The sequence below is a fragment of the Bos javanicus genome, chromosome 8 (genome assembly GCF_032452875.1).
Source record: "Bos javanicus breed banteng chromosome 8, ARS-OSU_banteng_1.0, whole genome shotgun sequence".
NCBI lineage: Eukaryota > Metazoa > Chordata > Mammalia > Artiodactyla > Bovidae > Bos > Bos javanicus.
This window is the reverse complement of record NC_083875.1, coordinates 66,295,843-66,314,649: the sequence shown is the minus strand read 5'-3', so window position 1 is coordinate 66,314,649 and position 18,807 is coordinate 66,295,843. Positions and strand designations below refer to the sequence as shown.

The 18,807-nt window shown below is 40.6% G+C and overlaps 1 pseudogene; it reads left to right on the top strand.

Moving 5' to 3' along the window:
• Positions 1 to 3,142: 3,142 nt before the first annotated feature.
• LOC133253486 (nicotinamide/nicotinic acid mononucleotide adenylyltransferase 1-like) lies at positions 3,143 to 17,229 on the top strand (annotated as a pseudogene).
• The last annotated feature ends 1,578 nt before the right edge of the window (positions 17,230 to 18,807 follow it).

Here is an 18,807-nt window from a genome sequence, read left to right as displayed (position 1 = left end):
TAGAGAAAGTGATATGCGGGGTGAGAATGCTGTAGAAAAAAAAAAAAAAGGTGAGGGAGAGTTTAAAACCTTGAAGAGTAGTGAGTTCCCTGTTGCTGGAAGTATTCAAGCAAAGATTAGATGGTTGCTTGTCATCTAAAAAGCTATAGACCAGATTTAGGTTACAAAACAAAAACTGGAGAAGCTTATAAAGATGTTGTGCAACACCTCTTTACTTGCTTCTCATATTTAGGTGCCAAAAGTTTTGAAAACTGACAATGCCCCTTTGAAGCTGCGGAGAGATTGTTTACTAACTTTAAATGATTTCCAAAAATTATTAGGGGACATTAATTGGATACGCCCACATTTAAAAATGACTACTGCAGATTTAAAGCCTTTATTTGATTGCTTAAAAATTGATCCTAATTCCAGTTCTAAGAGAAAGTTGACTAATGAGACAGAGTTAGCTCTTGTTGAAGTGTATGAGTCTTTAAATGGTCAGTTAATTAAGATTAATATTACCAAAAGATGAGATTAAATTATTCTTCCCACAAAACATACACCTACAGGATGCTTGTGACAAAAAGGCCCATTGGTTCCATCTACCAGTGACCCCAAGAAAAATAGTTTTATCTTATCCCAGTTTGGTGGCACAATTAATTATAAAAGGAGGAAAAAGGAAGTGTGGAACTTTTTAGAAAAGAAGTAGCAAATATAGTAATTCCATTCAATAAGGATCAACTGCAAGTCTTTTACAAAATAGTGATGATTGGCAAGTTGCCCTGATAGATTTCAGGGGTCAAATTTTGTTTCATTTGCCCTCAAGCCCCCACAGTAGTTAAAAGTTCAAAAATATTAGATTGGCAGTTTGAGGATACCTGTGGAACTTTCCAACCCTATGTAGTTCCTACGCTCCCCTTTACCCTATGGGGGAGGGACGTGCTATCTCAAATAGGAGATACTCAGAGAAGGGTTTTCTCAATTTCTTAGTGATCAACAGGCGGTACAATTAATAATACTATATATATTATTATAAATACATAATATAAATATATTTGCCTAATTGCAGTTCACCTAATTAGGTATGGGTATAAATAAAATATAATAGAGGTATACCTAATTCTATTTATAGATCTATACTTAATTGATTTGTATATAATTAATATGTATAGTATATATGCATATTATATATATACTGTATAATTAAATATATATTGCAGTAATATAATGTGTGTAGCTGATATTAATTGGTATGGATTGATGTGCTGTGATGATATATGCTCTATATACTGTATAATTGTATATGTGTGACATGTATTATTACAGTACATTGGTTTGTGTTGGCTGGTATTAGCTGTGTACGTGTTGTATTGCTGTAATATATATTAATTAACATATTAATTATAAAGATTAATTTAAGTATATTGATTATGTCAATAAGTTTATACTTGTTGCCATGTATAAATACATATATAAATACATTTTGCATTTAGATATATCTGTATACCAAAATGAGATAAGGAGGTTATGCATTTATTATTTAAATTTATACAGAGACCTAAACTAAACATTACACCTAAATTAACATATCCCAAAATTTATGTTGTTAAAATGTAAATTTTAAAAATTAAAAAAATTAAATTGACAACTGCTTGACAATTCTTTTACCATAAAACCCCCATAGGTGTAATTGGGGTAGCCAGACAAAAAATTGGTTTTATGGCAAAACGGCCCCCTAGAGTGGGTCCATCTTCCCGCTCAAGCTAAAAAGGTAGCGGCTTCTTATCCAGGACTGATAGCTACGTTGATATTAAAAGGGAGAAAGCGGAGCGTTGAAATGTTTGGTAAAGAACCAGCAGAAATTGTAATTCCATATAATAAAGAACAACTTGATGCTCTTCTAATGTTTGATGAGGACTGGCAGATTGCCATAGGAAATTATTGTGGTCAAATTCTGCATCATTTACCTTCGCATGTTTTGCTGAATTTTATATCCAGACATCCAGTTATTTTCCCTGTCAGATGTAAACAATCTCCTATTCCAAATGCTCAGATAGTTTTTACTGATGGGTCAGCAAACGGTAAAGCCTCCATAGTCACTAAAAATCACCAAAAGGTTTTAGAAACACGGGAAACTTCAGCTCAAAAAGCTGAAATAACAGCAGTCATAGAGGCTTTTGCTATGTTTGCAGATGAAGAATTTAACCTTTATTCTGATTCTCAGTATATTGTCAGGTTGTTTCCACACATTGAAACTGTGGTTTTGTCTAAAAATAAAACTACCATATTTCATTTGTTAACTAAATTACAGCAACAAATTTGGAAAACAAATAAAATATTTTTCATTGGACACATTCGGGCTCATTCCGGATTGCCTGGCCCTTTAAATGCCTTTAATGACTTGGCTGACTTGTTAACCAGAAATACAGTGGCTACTGTGATTGAGGAAGCCAGAGCCTCCCACTCACTTCATCATCAATATGCTACTGCCTTAAGATATCAATTCCAAATTCCCAGAGAAACTGCTAGGGAGATTGTGCGTTCTTGCTTATATTGTCCCACTGTTTATAATAGTCTACCTATGGGAGTTAACCCTCGTGGTCTCAAACCTAACATACTCTGGTAAATGGATGTAACTCATATCTCTTCATTTGGAAAACTTTTCTTTGTTCATGTAACTATAGATACCTTTTCTCATGTCATTATTGCAACTTCTCATACCGGAGAGGCAGTTAAAGGTGTTATACAACATCTCTTTACTTGTTTTTCATATTTGGGCCTACCAAAAGCTCTGAAAACTGACAATGCTCCTGCTTACATTTCTAAGTCTTTTCAGGAATTTTGTTTACAGTTTCAAATTAAACACAATACAGGCAACCCTTACAATCCCCCGGGGACAAGCCATTGTGGAAAGAGCACATCAAACATTAAAGCTTCAAATTCAAAAATTAAAAGAAGGGGAGTTTAAGTATAGTTCTCCCCATCAAATCTTGCAACATGCTCTTTTTGTAATAAATATTCTAAATGCTGATCTGGCTGGAACTACTGCAATGCTTCGTCATTGATGCCTGGAGCAATTAAATGCAAAACCATTAGTTAAATGGAATGACCTCCCCTCAGGACAATGAAAGGGTCCTGACCCATTATTAACTAGCGGTCGAGGATGTGCTTGTATTTTTCCACAGGACGCAGATTCACCAATTTGGGTTCCAGACAGGCCAGGTTCGAGGGGCGCACTCGCTCGCCCCGCCCACCAGGCAGCCCTCGCCTCTGCGCCTCCAGCCTCGCCCCGCACCCTCCTCGCTGCACCCCGCGACCTAGAGCAAAGAAGTTTGTGCAGCGAGTGAGGGCCAGAGAGGAGAGCGCACCCGCAAAGTGCCGACCAGACCAGCGTGGCGCCCGGCCGCAGCGTCCTGTAAGCCCTCTCACTCCTCGGGAGGTAGAGCACAGTGTCCCTCCTTTTCCTTGTCAATGGCAGAAAATATGATCTGCACAGAAGGTGGAGACCCACTACCATCCACCGCTATAGCCTCTCCCATAGGTCATCCCACAGCCTCATGACGAGGGTCCAGAACATTTTTAATCATATTTATAGGAGAAGTGTTCAGTTGTTTTTTTTCACCTTCACCCAAGTATCTAAATTAACAGTGGCTTTAACAGTTTCAAGATTACTTGTATAAAGAGTTGCCATTCTTAGTTTCAGTGTTATCCATGTCAGAAAGTTAAACATAATAGAAGATAAAGCTTTTAGCTTTCAAAAGATCAGGCTTTTCTTTGGCCTTTTAACTTCAGAAACCGTTTTTTCTCTCTAGCTCTTTAACACTTTCAACACTTCCCACTCCTACTCGCCCTGTCTATCCTACAGGGGGGTCCGCGGCACCCTGAGTGGGGTCCTATCCGTCCCTAAAATTCAACACTGGGGGAAAGGGTTGGGGACCTACCTTCGAATCGTCCCTGTTCGGGCGCCACCTGCCGGGGTCCTCCCCCGGCTGATCCAGGGTATTCGAAGCGGGGACGGCGTCGGCGACCTATTTATTTATTTAAATATTTTATCAAAGATATAAAGAGTAATAGGATGAGGATAGCTCAGTAGGAAAATTCAGTGGAGAAAAGAGGCTGAGTGGCTTGGTTTACGCGGGAGGCCAATAAAACTTCAAGACAAGAAGTTTGCACCACTTACGTAGGCCGCAGGCGTCCTTCCGTTCTCCCGAAGGAGAGGAGACACTGAGGCCTCCCCGGTCGGATATTAGAAGCCCAGGCATAATTAGTAAGCATGGCGGGTTCCGCGCTCCAGATGGAGACTCAACCAGAGTGAGAGAGAGAGCGACATGGGGAGACCAGTATTTCGAGAAACTGATCCCAATTCTTTATTTTCCATGGTCTACTTTTATACACTGAGATGTTATGCAAAAGTCACGCGGGGTCAGCAGTCCTGACTTTTATCAAAGTCAGGTGCTTCATACAAATGTATACAGAGGTCTTAGGGGTGTTACATCATCTTCTGGCCAGGGGGGCCTGCTGACAATTTACGACCCTCTCCTTGTGACAGCGGTCAGTCAATCAGGACACTTATTTCTCCAGGGCTGATTATTCTCAAAACACGCCACCCAAGTAAAGTTACACTCCTACAGGGTGAGGGTGTAGTGGGTTTTAGTTAAGGAAAGAATTTACTTAGCCTAAGGTCTAATGTGATTAATATCAAAGGTTAATACTTATTCCTTCTATATATTCATTAATGTGTGTAAGGGCAGGGGATATGGAGACTTAGCAACAAACATTGGCTCAACAAATGAAAAACCCTTCACCAACACAATTTCTAATTAGCCCACTATACTTATAGTTTTCTAACTTCTCTAAGGAACCTGTTTTTAGAAGGTTTAAAGCATCTCGTGCCTCTCACGGTTGGGAGGCTGTGAGCAATCACATGTGGCCGGACGAGCCTGTCAGGCAGGCTAGAGAACCTTCAGAGGAGTTTGTAGGTTAAAACACTCTTGTCACACCCAAGAGTTTTTATTGACTGGAGCTCTAGGTTAACTCCTTCTCCGAAAGAGGTGGTGGGGGACAGCCCCCCGTAAAGTCAGAGGTGTAGGTAAGAGCACAAAGTAGTAAAGTAGGCAGGCTCTGGTTATGGGGGTAGACGCTCGAGGATTTCCAGGGGGACTCCTGAGGCTCGATCCCGCCTTTGCGTATGTCGAGCCTCCTTCCTCATGACCTTTGCCATGGGCGGAGTACCTCACTCTGGCCCCCAACAGATATCCTTGCCTGTTTCCTTACCATTCAGTTTTTCATTATTAAGTAGAATTTAAGCTGCAGGGCTTTCTTGTTACCTTTAACAGTTCTTTTATATTCCTAGTTTGATATGAAATTTATTTGCTGTTGTTCAGTAGCCAGATCATGTCCAACTTTTTGCAACACCATGGACTGCAGCCTGCCAGGCTTCCCTGTCCTTCACCATCTCTTGGAGTTTACTCAAACTCATGTCCATTGAATCAGCGATGCCATCCAACCATCTCATCCTGTGTTGCCCCCTTCTCTTCTCACCCTCAATCTTTCCCAGCATCAGGATCTTTTCCAATGAGTCAGCTTTTCTCATCAGGTTGCCAAGTAATGGAGCTTCAGTACAGAGTAAATAAGCCAGCTTACTGTGTTCCCTATATACTCATGAAAGTACTCAGTCCCCAAAGTTTTGATGTGAACACCTGTGCCATCAATCACATCCTCTTATTTTTAACCCAGTGCCTCCCATACACCGACAGAGCCTGCACAGAGCTGGATTTGGGGTTCTTAGGATCGCTTAAGAAAGACATTTTAAAAGACACAGATGTGCCTGATCTGAATCTGGAGATGGGGTTCACAAGGTGGTACATGTATAAGAACTACTGCTTTAGCTCATATGGTACAGCTTTATTTCCTACAGTCCAGAGCAATAGCCTTTATGGCAAACTGAATTTTGAAATATATAGAGGATTTGAATATGTACAGGTAGGAAAGAGCCATTCTAAGCGGACGTTATAACCAGTCATAGAAACAGTTGCAGAGAAGAGTGCTTCCTGCAGTGACTTTTGATGACTGCTGGTCCAGTTGTATGACTGATTTGCTTGGAGTGTGGGGTACAGTGTGCATTTAGGAAATATCTGGGATTGGAGTGTAGAGGGCCTTGCCTGTCAAGTACATCCAGGTTCTTTGCCCAGGTAAAAGGGAGTCAGTGGAGGTTTTCAAAATGAATGAAGACATGATAGAATTACGGGCCCAAGAACCATATGTCTAACTGCTAACTGCAATAATAACTGATGTGTTGTGAATGAACATGAGAGACAGAAGGCAAGGTCAACAAATGAGAGAAAACAAAGATCAGAGGTGGCACTGGGGAGTATATACTGGACACTAGAAGTCAAGGAGGAGGAGATTTGGAGACAATTTCATTTGAGTCAGATTTTAACTTTTAAGGCCAAGCAACCAGTTTAAGTGGGAATCAGTGTTTTAATTTACAAAATCAAAAATTCACCCTTAAGATTTACTCAGTGCAGAATATCCTGTGGATATATATTGGATAAATGTGCTAACATTTCCAATGTAAATTTAACTTGCAGTATCTCATTTCTCTATAACTTTTTGAAGAGTTCTCAGTCCTTTATTAAATTGCAACAGAATAAATGAGTTAAGAACTTGGATTACTTTCTAGTTCAAGACCTATATGTAATTACCCTCTGTTATCTTACATTATTGCTTTTTTACCTATGCTATTTCTTAACTTTAACATTGTATTTCTCATTACCCTGTATCCGCACTTAACTCAAGGAAATATAACTAGAACTAACTTCTGGGACAGTTTGTGAGAATTGGAGGACTTGAGGGATATTTTTAATGAGAATTTTTCCAAAGGATAGAAATACAGCTAAGTATGACCAAGGCATTCCTCTAATATACCTCAGTCAATAAACTCTCAGAGAAGGCAATGGCACCCCACTCCAGTACTCTTGCCTAGAAAATCCCATGGAAGGAGGAGCCCAGAAGGCTGCAGTCCATGGGGTCGCTGAGGGTTAGACACAACTGAGCGACTTCACTTTCACTTTTCACTTTCACGCGTTGGAGAAGAAAATGGCAACCCAGTCCAGTGTTTTTGCCTGGAGAATCCCAGGGACGGGGGAGCCTGGTGGGCTGCCATCTATGGGGTCACACAGAGTCGGACATGACTGAAGAGACTTAGTAGCAGCAATAAACTCTAAGTCTTAATTCACAATATGTTTCTATTTTCTGACTGATTTTTTCTCACTTTATGAAGGAGAATTCAACCTTCACATTTTACCATAGCTTTCATTACATGAGCAGTAAAGATTTTGATGCTATCCCCTAAGGTTTGTTGACTGTATAGAGCTTCTCTATCTTTGGCTGTAAAGAATATAATCAATCTGATTTCGGTGTTGACCATCTGGTGATGTCCATGTGTATAGTCTTCTCTTGTGTTGTTGGAAGAGGGTGTTTGTTATGACCAGTGCATTTTATTGGCAAAACTCTATTAGTCTTTGCCCTGCTTCATTCCGTATTCCAAGGCCAAATTTGCCTGTTACTCCCGGTGTTTCTTGACTTCCTACTTTTGCATTCCAGTCCCCTATAATGAAAAGGACATCTTTTTTGGGTGCTAGTTCTAAAAGGTCTTGTAGTTCTTCATAGAACCATTCAACTTTAGCTTCTTCAGCGTTACTGGTTGAGGCATAGACTTGGATTATTGTGATATTGAATGGCTTGCCTTGGAAACGAACAGAGACCATTCTGCCGTTTTTGAGATTGCATCCAAGTACTGCATTTTGGACTCTTTTGTTGACCATGATGGCCACTCCATTTCTTCTAAGGGATTCCTGCCCGCAGTAGTAGATATAATGGTCATCTGAGTTAAATTCACCCATTCCAGTCCATTTTAGTTCGCTGATTCCTGGAATGTCAACATTCACTCTTGCCATCTCTTGTTTGACCACTTCCAATTTGCCTTGATTCATGGACCTGACATTCCAGGTTCCTATGCAATATTACTCTTTACAGCATCGGACCTTGCTTCTATCACCAGTCATGTCCACAGCTGGGTATTCTTTTTGCTTTGGCTCCATCCCTTCATTCTTTCTGGAGTTATTTCTCCACTGATCTCCAGTAGCATATTGGGCACCTACTGACCTGGGGAGTTCCTCTTTCAGTATCCTATCGTTTTGCCTTTTCATACTGTTCATGGGGTTCTCAAGGCAAGAATACTGAAGTGGTTTGCCATTCCCTTCTCCAGTGGACCACATTCTGTCAGACCTCTCCATCATGACCTGCCCATCTTGGGTGGCGCCACAGGGCATAGCTTAGTTTCATTGAGTTAGACAGGCTGTGGTCCTGGTGTGATTAGATTGACTAGTTTTCTGTGAGTATGGTTTCAGTGTGTCTGCCCTCTGATGCCCTCTTGCAACACCTACCATCTTACTTGGGTTTCTCTTACCTTGGGCATAGTGTATCTCTTCACGACTACTCCAGCAAAGCGCAGCCGCTGCTCCTTACCTTGAACGAGGGGTATCTCCTCACCACCACCCTTCCTGACCTTCAACTTGGGATAGCTCCTCTAGGCCCTCCTGCACCCACGCAGCCACGGCTCCTTGGACATGGGGTTGCTCCTCCCGGCCACCGCCCCTGGCCTCGGGCATCACTACGAACAAAGCTAGTGGAGGTGATGGAATTCCAGTTGAGCTATTTCAAATCCTGAAAGATGATGCTGTGAAAGTGCTGCACTCAATATGCCAGCAAATTTGGAAAACTCAGCAGTGGCCATAGGACTGGAAAAGGCCAGTTTTCATTCCAATCCCAAAGAAAGGCAATGCCAAAGAATGCTCAAAGTACCGCACAATTGCACTCATCTCACACGCTAGTAAAGTAATGCTCAAAATTCTCCAAGCCAGGCTTCAGCAATATGTGAACCGTGAACTTCCTGATGTTCAAGCTGGATTTAGAAAAGACAGAGGAACCAGAGATCAAATTGCCAACATCTACTGGATCATGGAAAAAGCAAGAGAGTTCCAGAAAAACATCTATTTCTGCTTTATTGACTATGTCAAAGCCTTTGACTGTGTGGATCACAATAAACTGTGGAAAATTCTGAAAGAGATGGGAATAGCTTGAGCAATTTGTATGCAGGTCAGGAAGCAACAGTTAGAACTGGACATGGAACAACAGACTGGTTCCAAATAGGAAAAGGAGTTCATCAAGGCTGTATATTGTCACCCTGCTTATTTAACTTCTATGCAGAGTACATCATGAGAAACGCTGGACTGGAAGAAACACAAGCTGGAATCAAGATTGCTGGGAGAAATATCAATAACCTCAGATATGCAGATGACATCACCCTTATGGCAGAAAGTGAAGAGGAGCTAAAAAGCCTCTTGATGAGGGTGAAAGTGGAGAGTGAAAAAGTTGGCTTAAAGCTCAACCTTCAGAAAACGAAGATCATGGCATCTGGTCCCACCACTTCATGGCAAAAAAATGGGGAAACAGTGGAAACAGTGTCAGACTTTATTTTTGATTTCTCCAAAATCACTGCAGATGGTGACTGCAGCCATGAAATTAAAAGACGCTTACCCCTTGGAAGGAAAGTTATGACCAACCTAGATAGCATATTCAAAAGCAGAGACATTACTTTGCCAACAAAGGTCCATCTAGTCAAGGCTATGGTTTTTCCTGTGGTCACGTATGGATGTGAGAGTTGGACTGTGAACAAGGCTGAGTGCCGAAGAATTGGTGCCTTTGAACTGTGGTGTTGGAGAAGACTCTTGAGAGTCCCTTGGACTGCAAGGAGATCCAACCAGTCCATTCTGAAGGAGATCAGCCCTGGGATTTCTTTGGAAGGAATGATGCTAAAGCTGAAAGTCCAGTACTTTGGCCACCTCATGCGAAGAGTTGACTCATTGGAAAAGACTCTGATGCTGGGAGGGATTGGGGGCAGGAGGAGAAGGGGACGACAGAGGATGAAATGGCTGGATGGCATCACTGACTCGATGGACGTGAGTCTGAGTGAACTCCGGGAGTTGGTGATGGACAGGGAGGCCTGGCATGCTATGATTCATGGGGTCGCAGAGTCGGACACGATTGAACGACTGAACTGAAGGTTTGTTGTCGTTGTTGTTCAAGGCACATTTGCTTTTCCCCTCGGGGACAAGGAAGCAGGTAGGGTAAAATCGTATTTCCCTTTATCTTTCTTCCTTCAGATACAGCTGATGGCCAGGAGGGCCAGTAGGGAAGGTGAATGTGTGGGGATAACCAACCTTCATTGGTTCCATTTTGTGAATGAATAAAAGTTACCAGTTCAAAAGTTTATAAACCTAGCTTCTTTCACAATCACCCAAAAGTGGAAAAAATCCAGAAGTACTTCAACAGGTGAGTGGATTAACAAAGTATGGTACCTCCATACAGTGGAATACTATTCTTTAACAAAAGGAACAAACCGTTGATTCATGTGACAACATAGATAAAATAAATGGATAAAGTTTAGTGCATTTTACTACTAAGATTGCTGGGAGGTGATGGAATTCCAGTTGAACTATTTCAAATCCTGAAAGATTTATGCAGTTAAAATGCTGCACTCAGTTTGTCAGCAATTTGGAAAGCTCAGTAGTGGCCACAGGACTGGAAAAGGTCAGTTTTCATTCCAATCCTAAAGAAGGGCAATGTCAAAGAATGTTCCAATTACCAAACAGTTGCACTCATTTCACGTGCTGGTAAGGTTATGCTCAAAATCCTTCAAGTTAGGTGTTAGCAGTATATGAACCGAGAACTTCCAAACATACAAGGCGAGTTTAGAAAAGAAAAGATGCTCAACATCACTCATTATCAGAGAAATGCAAATCAAAACCACTATGAGGTACCATTTCACACCAATCAGAATGGCTGCGATCCCAAAGTCTACAAGCAATAAATGCTGGAGAGGGTGTGGAGAAAAGGGAACCCTCTTACACTGTTGGTGGGAATGCAAACTAGTACAGCCACTATGGAGAACAGTGTGGAGATTCCTTAAACAACTGGAAATAGAACTGTCTTATGATCCAGCAATCCCACTGCTGGGCATACACACTGAGGAAACCAGAAGGGAAAGAGACATATGTACCCCAATGTTCATCGCAGCACTGTTTATAATAGCCAGGACATGGAAGCAACCTAGATGTCCATTAGCAGATGAATGGATAAAGAAAGCTGTGGTACATATACACAATGGAGTATTACTCAGCCATTAAAAAGAATACATTTGAATCAGTTCTAATGAGGTGGATGAAACTAGAGCCTATTATACAGAGTGAAGTAAGCCAGAAAGAAAAACACCAATACAGTATACTAACGCATATATATGGAATTTAGAAAGATGCTAACAATAACCCTGTGTACGAGACAGCAAAAGAGACACTGATGTATAGAACAGTCTTATGGACTCTGTGGGAGAGGGAGAGGGTGGGAAGATTTGGGAGAATGGCATTGAAACATGTATAATATCATATATGAAACGAGTCGCCAGTCCAGGTTCAATGCACGATACTGGATGCTTGGGGCTGGTGCACTGGGACGACCCAGAGGGATGGTATGGGGAGGGAGGAGGGAGGAGGGTTCAGGATGGGGAACACATGTATACCTGTGGCGGATTCATTTTGATATTTGGCAAAACTAATGCAATTTGTAAAGTTTAAAAATAAGATAAAATTTAAAAAAAAAAAAAGAGGTAAAAGACCCAGAAAGAGTGTTCTGGGTGGGAACTTCCCTGGTGGTCCAGTAGTTAAGACTCCAAGTTTCCACTGCAGAGGGCCTGGGTCGGAGATGTTCCACATGTGTGTGGTATGGCCAAAAATGATCATTAAAAACCTGGTCAATGAAAAAAGAAAAGAAAAGAAAAGCCAGAGGAACCAGGGTCAAATTGCCAACATTCATTGGATCATAGAGAAAGCAAGGGAATTCCAGAAAAACACCTACTTCTGCTTCATTGATTATGTTAAAGTCTTTGACTGTGTGAATCATGATTGTGGAAAATTCTTAAAGAGATGGCACTATCAGACCACCTTACCTGTCTCCTCAGAAACCTATATGTGGGTCAAGAAGCAACAGTTAGAACTGGACTTGGAACAACAGACTGGTTCCAAATTGGGAAAGGAATACATCAAGGCTGTATATTGTCACCCTGTTTATTTAACATATATGCAGAGAATATCATGCAAAATGTCAGACTGTATGAATCACAAGCTGCTGGAATCAAGATAGCTTGGAGAAATATCAGCAATCTCAGATATGCAGAAGATACCACTCTAATGGCAGAAAGTGAAGAGGAACTAAAGACCTTCTTGATGAAGGTGAAAGAGGAGAATGAAAAAGCTGGCCTAAAACCAACATTCAAAAAACTAAGATCATAGCATCCAGTCCCCTTACTTCATGGCAAACAGACAGTGAAAAAATGGAAACAGTGACAGACTTTATTTTTTGGGCTCCAAAATCACTCTGAATGGTGACTCCAGTCATGAAATCAAAAGATGCTAGCTCCTTGGAAAAAGCTATGACAAACATAGACAACATATCAAAAAGCAGAGACATCACTTTTCTTATAAAGTACCATATAGTCAAAGCTATGGTTTTCCCCTGTAGTCATGTATGGATGTGAGAGCTGGGCCATGAATAAGGTTGAAGAATTGATGTTTTTAAACTGTGGTGCTGGAGAAGACTCTTGAGAGTCCCTTGGACAGCAAGGAGATCATACCAGTCAATCCTAAAGGAAATCAACCTTGAATATTCATTGGAAGGAATGATGCTGAAGCTGAAGCTCCAGTATTTAGGCCACCTGATGTGAAGAGCTGACTCTTTGAAAAAGACCCTGATGCTGGGAAAGACTGAGGACAAGAGAAGAAAGGGTAACAGAGGATGAGATGGTTGCATGGCATCCCTGACTCAATGGACATGAGTTTGAGCAAAATTTGGAAGCCTGTGCTTCAATCCATGGGGTTGCAAATAGTCAGACATGACGTAGTGACTGAACAATAAATACAGTTTGTGGTATTTATGCCTCCTTACTACCTACTGTGAATCCTGCAGGTAACCGTGAAAACCAGGTTGAGAAACAATGGACATAATGTTGAAAAATATTATAGACAATGGACAGCAAGGCCGGACATCTAGACTAAGACTTTTAGGAGGGTATTTGTAGATAATAGAGAGTGTTGCACATATTTGACCAGAAAAATATGACTACTAAGCCATAGTTTATACAAAAAATTGTTTTTTTCAGCTATTCTTAGGATAGACTGAAGAAGCTAAAAGTAGTATGATGAATTAATAAGTTATTATAAGTGTTTGAATTAAGAATATGAGCAGAGAGTAGGAGGGCAAAAGAAGAAATTTATTTTTACAAGAAGGATTTATAAGGAAATAGATTAACATGCTGCTGCTGCTGCTGCTGCTAAGTCGCTTCAATTGTGTTTGACTCTGCGACCCCATAGACAGCAGCCCAACAGGCTCCTCTGTCCCTGGGATTCTCCAGGCAAGAACACTGGAGTGGGTTGCCATTTCCTTCTCCAACATATGAAAGTGAAAAGTGAAAGTGAAGTCGCTCAGTCGTGTCCGACTCTTAGTGACACCATGGACTGAAGCCTACCAGGCTCCTCCGTCCATGGGATTCTCCAGGCAAGAGTACTGGAGTGGGGTGCCATTGCCTTCTCCATAGATTAACATGGGAGTATTTAAAGTCTGAAATAACTGAAAGGCATATGAAGAATGATCCTATATTTTAGAGATTGAGAAAATAGGAAAAAGAAGCCTGCAGGGGCAGTTACTTTCAGAAATGACAATGATTTTTACTCCAAAAACATTTGCAGTGTTTACTGCCAACAGAAAGAGAGAACCCAATAGGAGCTAGACAGAAAGTGCATACCTGGGGCACACAATCTTTGGTGTGGTGGATGTGACCCAAGTTCCATTTTCCCTCTCTTTCACTGAGGGATAAGGTTCATCTGGTCTTTCCCTCTGGAAAGTCACAAAGACGTTTGTGACAAGATTGGGAGGGATGGGTAACATCCTGGACACGGTGGTGGAGAGCAGGTCTTCCTCCCTGCATACTCCTCTGACTTCATCAGAGCAGCACCTGCCTAGTCTTCCCATCCCTCTCAGAGTCTTCCCATCACAGGTGAGCTGCAACATTTTGTCCTCAAGTGCTTTTCTCTGCACTGAGTACCCCAGCTGCCAGAAAGGGAAACAGGCAACACCACAGATGCAGGAATCAGTAACACTCAAAATTCTGAAAACTAATGGGTCACTTTGCTGTCTATCCAGTCTTTATGACCATTGTCTTAGAATCAAGGATTCAAGACAAGATGTGGACAATGACTAGAGTCACTCTGGCTTGCACCCCTAGCACTCAGGGACAGCACAAAGCTGTGAGATATGCTCACAACAACTTTGAAATGAAGTTGTTTCAAGCTCATTGAAAGCACCTTTCTACCTATGGGAGTGCCCAGGATCCCGAGTGTCCAGGATACTATGAACCCAAGATCCCTTCCTATGCATGGTATTGTACAATCTCCTGTTTTGTTTTGTTTTTTAACTATTGGTTTTAAGTAAAGTATGTCTTTTGCCCTATTGTTTTTACTGAAAGACTATTTTTTAGTCGTTTGTCAGTCTCCAAAACACCTTCCACACCATATTGCTATGAAAAATTCCCTGAGATTTTTATACTACTTGCAAGGTGTTAAGCTTTATAAAAAATTTTTTAAATTGGAAATACATTTTTATTTAGACAAATTTCACTTAGATTTGCAGAGGAGTTTCCAGGAGCACAAAGAACTTCTTTATATCCTTCATTCAGATTCCCCCAGTGTTACCTTACATTACCATTGGACATTTATCAATACTAAGAAATTAACATGGATACATTACTATCCACTAAAGTTTATTTGAATGTAACCCATTTTTCCCCTGATTTCTCAAGACCACACACCGCATTTAGTCATCACATTCCTAATTTCTTTTAATCAGACAGTTTATCAATCTGTCCTATTTTTCCTGATGCTTTTGAAGAATACTGGTCAGGTATCTTGTAAAATGTCCTTCAGTTTAGGTTTGTTTATTGTTGTTCCTTGATTAGATGGAGTTTGGAAAAATTGGAGGGAGAATTTATTTTTATAAAAATACAGTAAGGGTGATTTGCCTGTCTCATCACATTTTATCAGAAGATGCATGATGTCAAAATGATTTGTTACTGGTAACCTTAATTTGGTCACTAGGTTAATTGGTGTCTGCCCATATTTTCTGCTCTAAAGTTATTATTTTTTCCTTTCTATTCTCTATTTATTAAAAGACAGTCACAGTCCAGCCCACACTTAACAGAGGGGAATTAACCTTCACCTCCTGGAGAGAGAAATAACAAAGAACTTGCAAACATATCTCACAATCACCATAGTAATTAATAAATATTTGACATTCATCCATGGATATTGCCTGCAACAATGTAACTGTGATGTTCTAATGGTAATTTTCTATTTTCCTCATTCTGCCCACATTTATTACCTGGAATTCTTCTGTAGGGAAGCTTTTTCCCTTTTCCCCTCTTTATTTATTTAGTTATTGGAGACAGAATTGAATTCTAAATAGATTAAAGAGCAAAAGTAAAAAAAAAAAAAAAACACAAAGCTAACCTAAGGATAGGGAAAACGATATAAATACACCAAAAACATTAAAGACAATTAACATTTTCAATCAACAGTTGATACTTATAGAATGTTTTTTTTTAATTTTCTTAAATTTTATTTTATTTTTAAACTTTGCAATATTGTATTGGTTTTGCCAAATATTGAAATGAATACACCATACGTATTTATGTGTTCCCCATCCTGAACCCTCCTCCCCCCACAGAATGTTTTAAAACACTTTAACAGGCAGGGAACAACATATATGAAGCATACTGTAAGTTTTCGAGACATATGTAAAAGACAATAAATCAAAGTCTAGCATATCCAAAAATTCTTACAAATGAACTACCAAGATGACGACAACAACAACAAGATGCTAACAACAAATAACAACACAAAAGCAACAAAGTTAAGGAGTTCCTATTTTTAAAAATCAACAAAGGATATGAATGGGCAATAACAAGAAAACTACTTTAAAATTCCATTTGATAAACTAAGATATGTAAATTAAAGCAATAAGATACAAGGATTCTTGCCAGTCAACCTTGAGGACGTGAGTTACAATATGGATGTGGATCCTCTGTTCTAGCTCAACTTGGAGAAGACTATTGACACACAAGTTGGAATGATTCTGATAGCCAACCTTGAAAAACACTTCAGAATGACAGAATTTCCTTTGTAAGAATGACAAAGGATGTGTCAGGGTTTTGCACTTAGACCAACAACTTAGCATTGTTAGCCTAGAAAATTCCGAGAAGACAACTGTGGTCTCCTTGCTTGTGGTTTTTTATTTCAGTCATCAACATGCACCTCAGGTTGTTTGAACTGGTCAAGAACTACATGAATGCAATAGGAAAATATACAGTTAGACAAGGCACAATTTATCCTGTCGGTAAGGTATATAAGAAGCATCAAACTCTTCTTTGTCCATTGCTGAGTTATCATTGCATATCTTGCCACCAAGAATTCAAAGTAGGTGGAAGTGGGTGCATGGTAAAACCTTCAGAAGGAGTGGCTAGAGACTGCTAAGGTGCTCAGACACCATTGAGAGAAATTGGAGGCTGGTAGCTGTGATCACCAGAAGGACTCACCTATACCAGAAAGACCTGAATGGAGGAGGAAGTTGGCTGAACAAAGTCAAGATTTTAGTCAAAAGAAATCCGTGGGGTCAGAAGCAAAATGTGTGCCAAAGGTAATATTGCTGGGTGGGGCAGATTTATTGGGGTCTTTTGGTGATCCCAACCTGTGGAAGAATGAGGATTTCACCCAAATTGTAAGAAAGTATGAGCTCATAAGTATTACGCAGGCTGGAACTGTTGTTCAGAAACTCATCTGTGAAACAGATGTTCTGTGAAAACATCAGAACAACATTCTTCTGGTGAATGAATGGATCACCAATGACATCTTATTCACAAAGACCCAGCAAGCCCTCAAAAGGAGTTAGAGCATTCACTATTTGGTACTAGATCTTGTCCAAGAGTATACTGAAAAGCATAATTTTTATGACTACAGGAGTGAAGAGAGGCATTTTGGGGTGATACTGGCTCCTTTGCAAAAAAGCAATACAGATTCTAAGTCATAAGAAATTCTACAGCATGATATTTTGGACTTCCTTTTGGGAATTTGAGACAATCAAAGTGTTAGTAACTGGGGAAAAGAATTGCGATCCTGTCTCTTAAACTAAAACTTAAAAGTTTGATAAAAATCAGTAGTAAATTAAAATCAGTTCTGTCTCTCTATCAGAAGTTGCTAAGGTGAATGTCTTCAATATGGTCTCTCTTTTTCAGGATGTACAAATTCTTTTATCTCTATTTTTGTCTTTCCAGCTGTGCTGGGATATAACTGACATATAGCACTGTCCAACCTAATAGCATATTGAAAAGCAGGGACATTACTTTGCCAACAAAGGTCCATCTAGTCAAGGCTATGGTTTTTCCTGTGGTCATGTATGGATGTGAGAGTTGGACTGTCAAGAAGGCTGAGTGCCGAAGAATTAATGCCTTTGAACTGTGGTGTTGGAGAAGACTCTTGAGAGTCCCTTGGACTGCAAGGAGATCCAACCAGTCCGTTCTGAAGGAGATCAGCCCTAGGATTTCTTTGGAAGAAATGATGCTAAAGCTGAAACTCTAGTACTTTGGCCACCTCATGCGAAGAGTTGACTCATTGGAAAAGACTCTGATGCTGGGAGGGATTGGGGGCAGGAGGAGAAGGGGACAACAGAGGATGAGATGGCTGGATGGCATCACTGACTCCATGGACGTGAGTCTGAGTGAACTCCAGGAGTTGGTGATGGATAGGGAGGCCTGGCGTGCTTCGATTCATGGGGTCTCAAGGAGTCGGACACGACTGAGCAATTGAACTGAACTGAACTGAAGTTCTGCATATTGTCACCCTGCTTACTTAACTTATATGCAGAGTACATCATAAGAAATGCTGGGCTGGAAGAAGCACAAGCTGGAATCAAGACTGCTGGGAGAAATATCAATAACCTCAGATATGCAGATGACACCACCCTTATGGCAGAAAGTGAAGAGGAAATAAAAGCCTTTTGATGAAAGTGAAAGAGGATAGTGAAAAAGTTGGCTTAAAGCTCAACATTCAGAAAACTAAGATCATGGCATCTGGTCCTATCACTTCATGGCAAATAGATGGGGCAACAGTGGAAACAATGTCTGACTTTATCTTCTGGGGCTCCAAAATCACTATAGATGATGATTGCAGCCATGAAATTAAAAGACGCTTACTCCTTGGAAGGAAAGTTATGACCAACCTAGATAACATATTCAAAAGCAGAGACGTTACTTTGCCAACAAAGGTACGTCTAGTCAAGAGTATGGTTTTTCCAGTGGTCATGTATGGATGTGAGAGTTGGACTGTGAAGAAAGCTGAGCACCGAACAATTGATGCTTTTGAACTGTGATGTTGGAGAAGACTCTTGAGAGTCCCTTGGACTGCAAAGAGATCCAACCAGTCCATCCTAAAGGAGATCAGTCCTGGGTGTTCATTGAAAGGACTGATGCTGAAGCTGAAACTCCACTACTTTGCCCACCTCATGTGAAGAGTTGACTCATTGGAAAAACTCTGAAGCTGGGAGGGATTGGGGGCAGGAGGAGAAGGGGATGACAGAAGATGAGATGGCTGGATGGCATCACTGACTCGA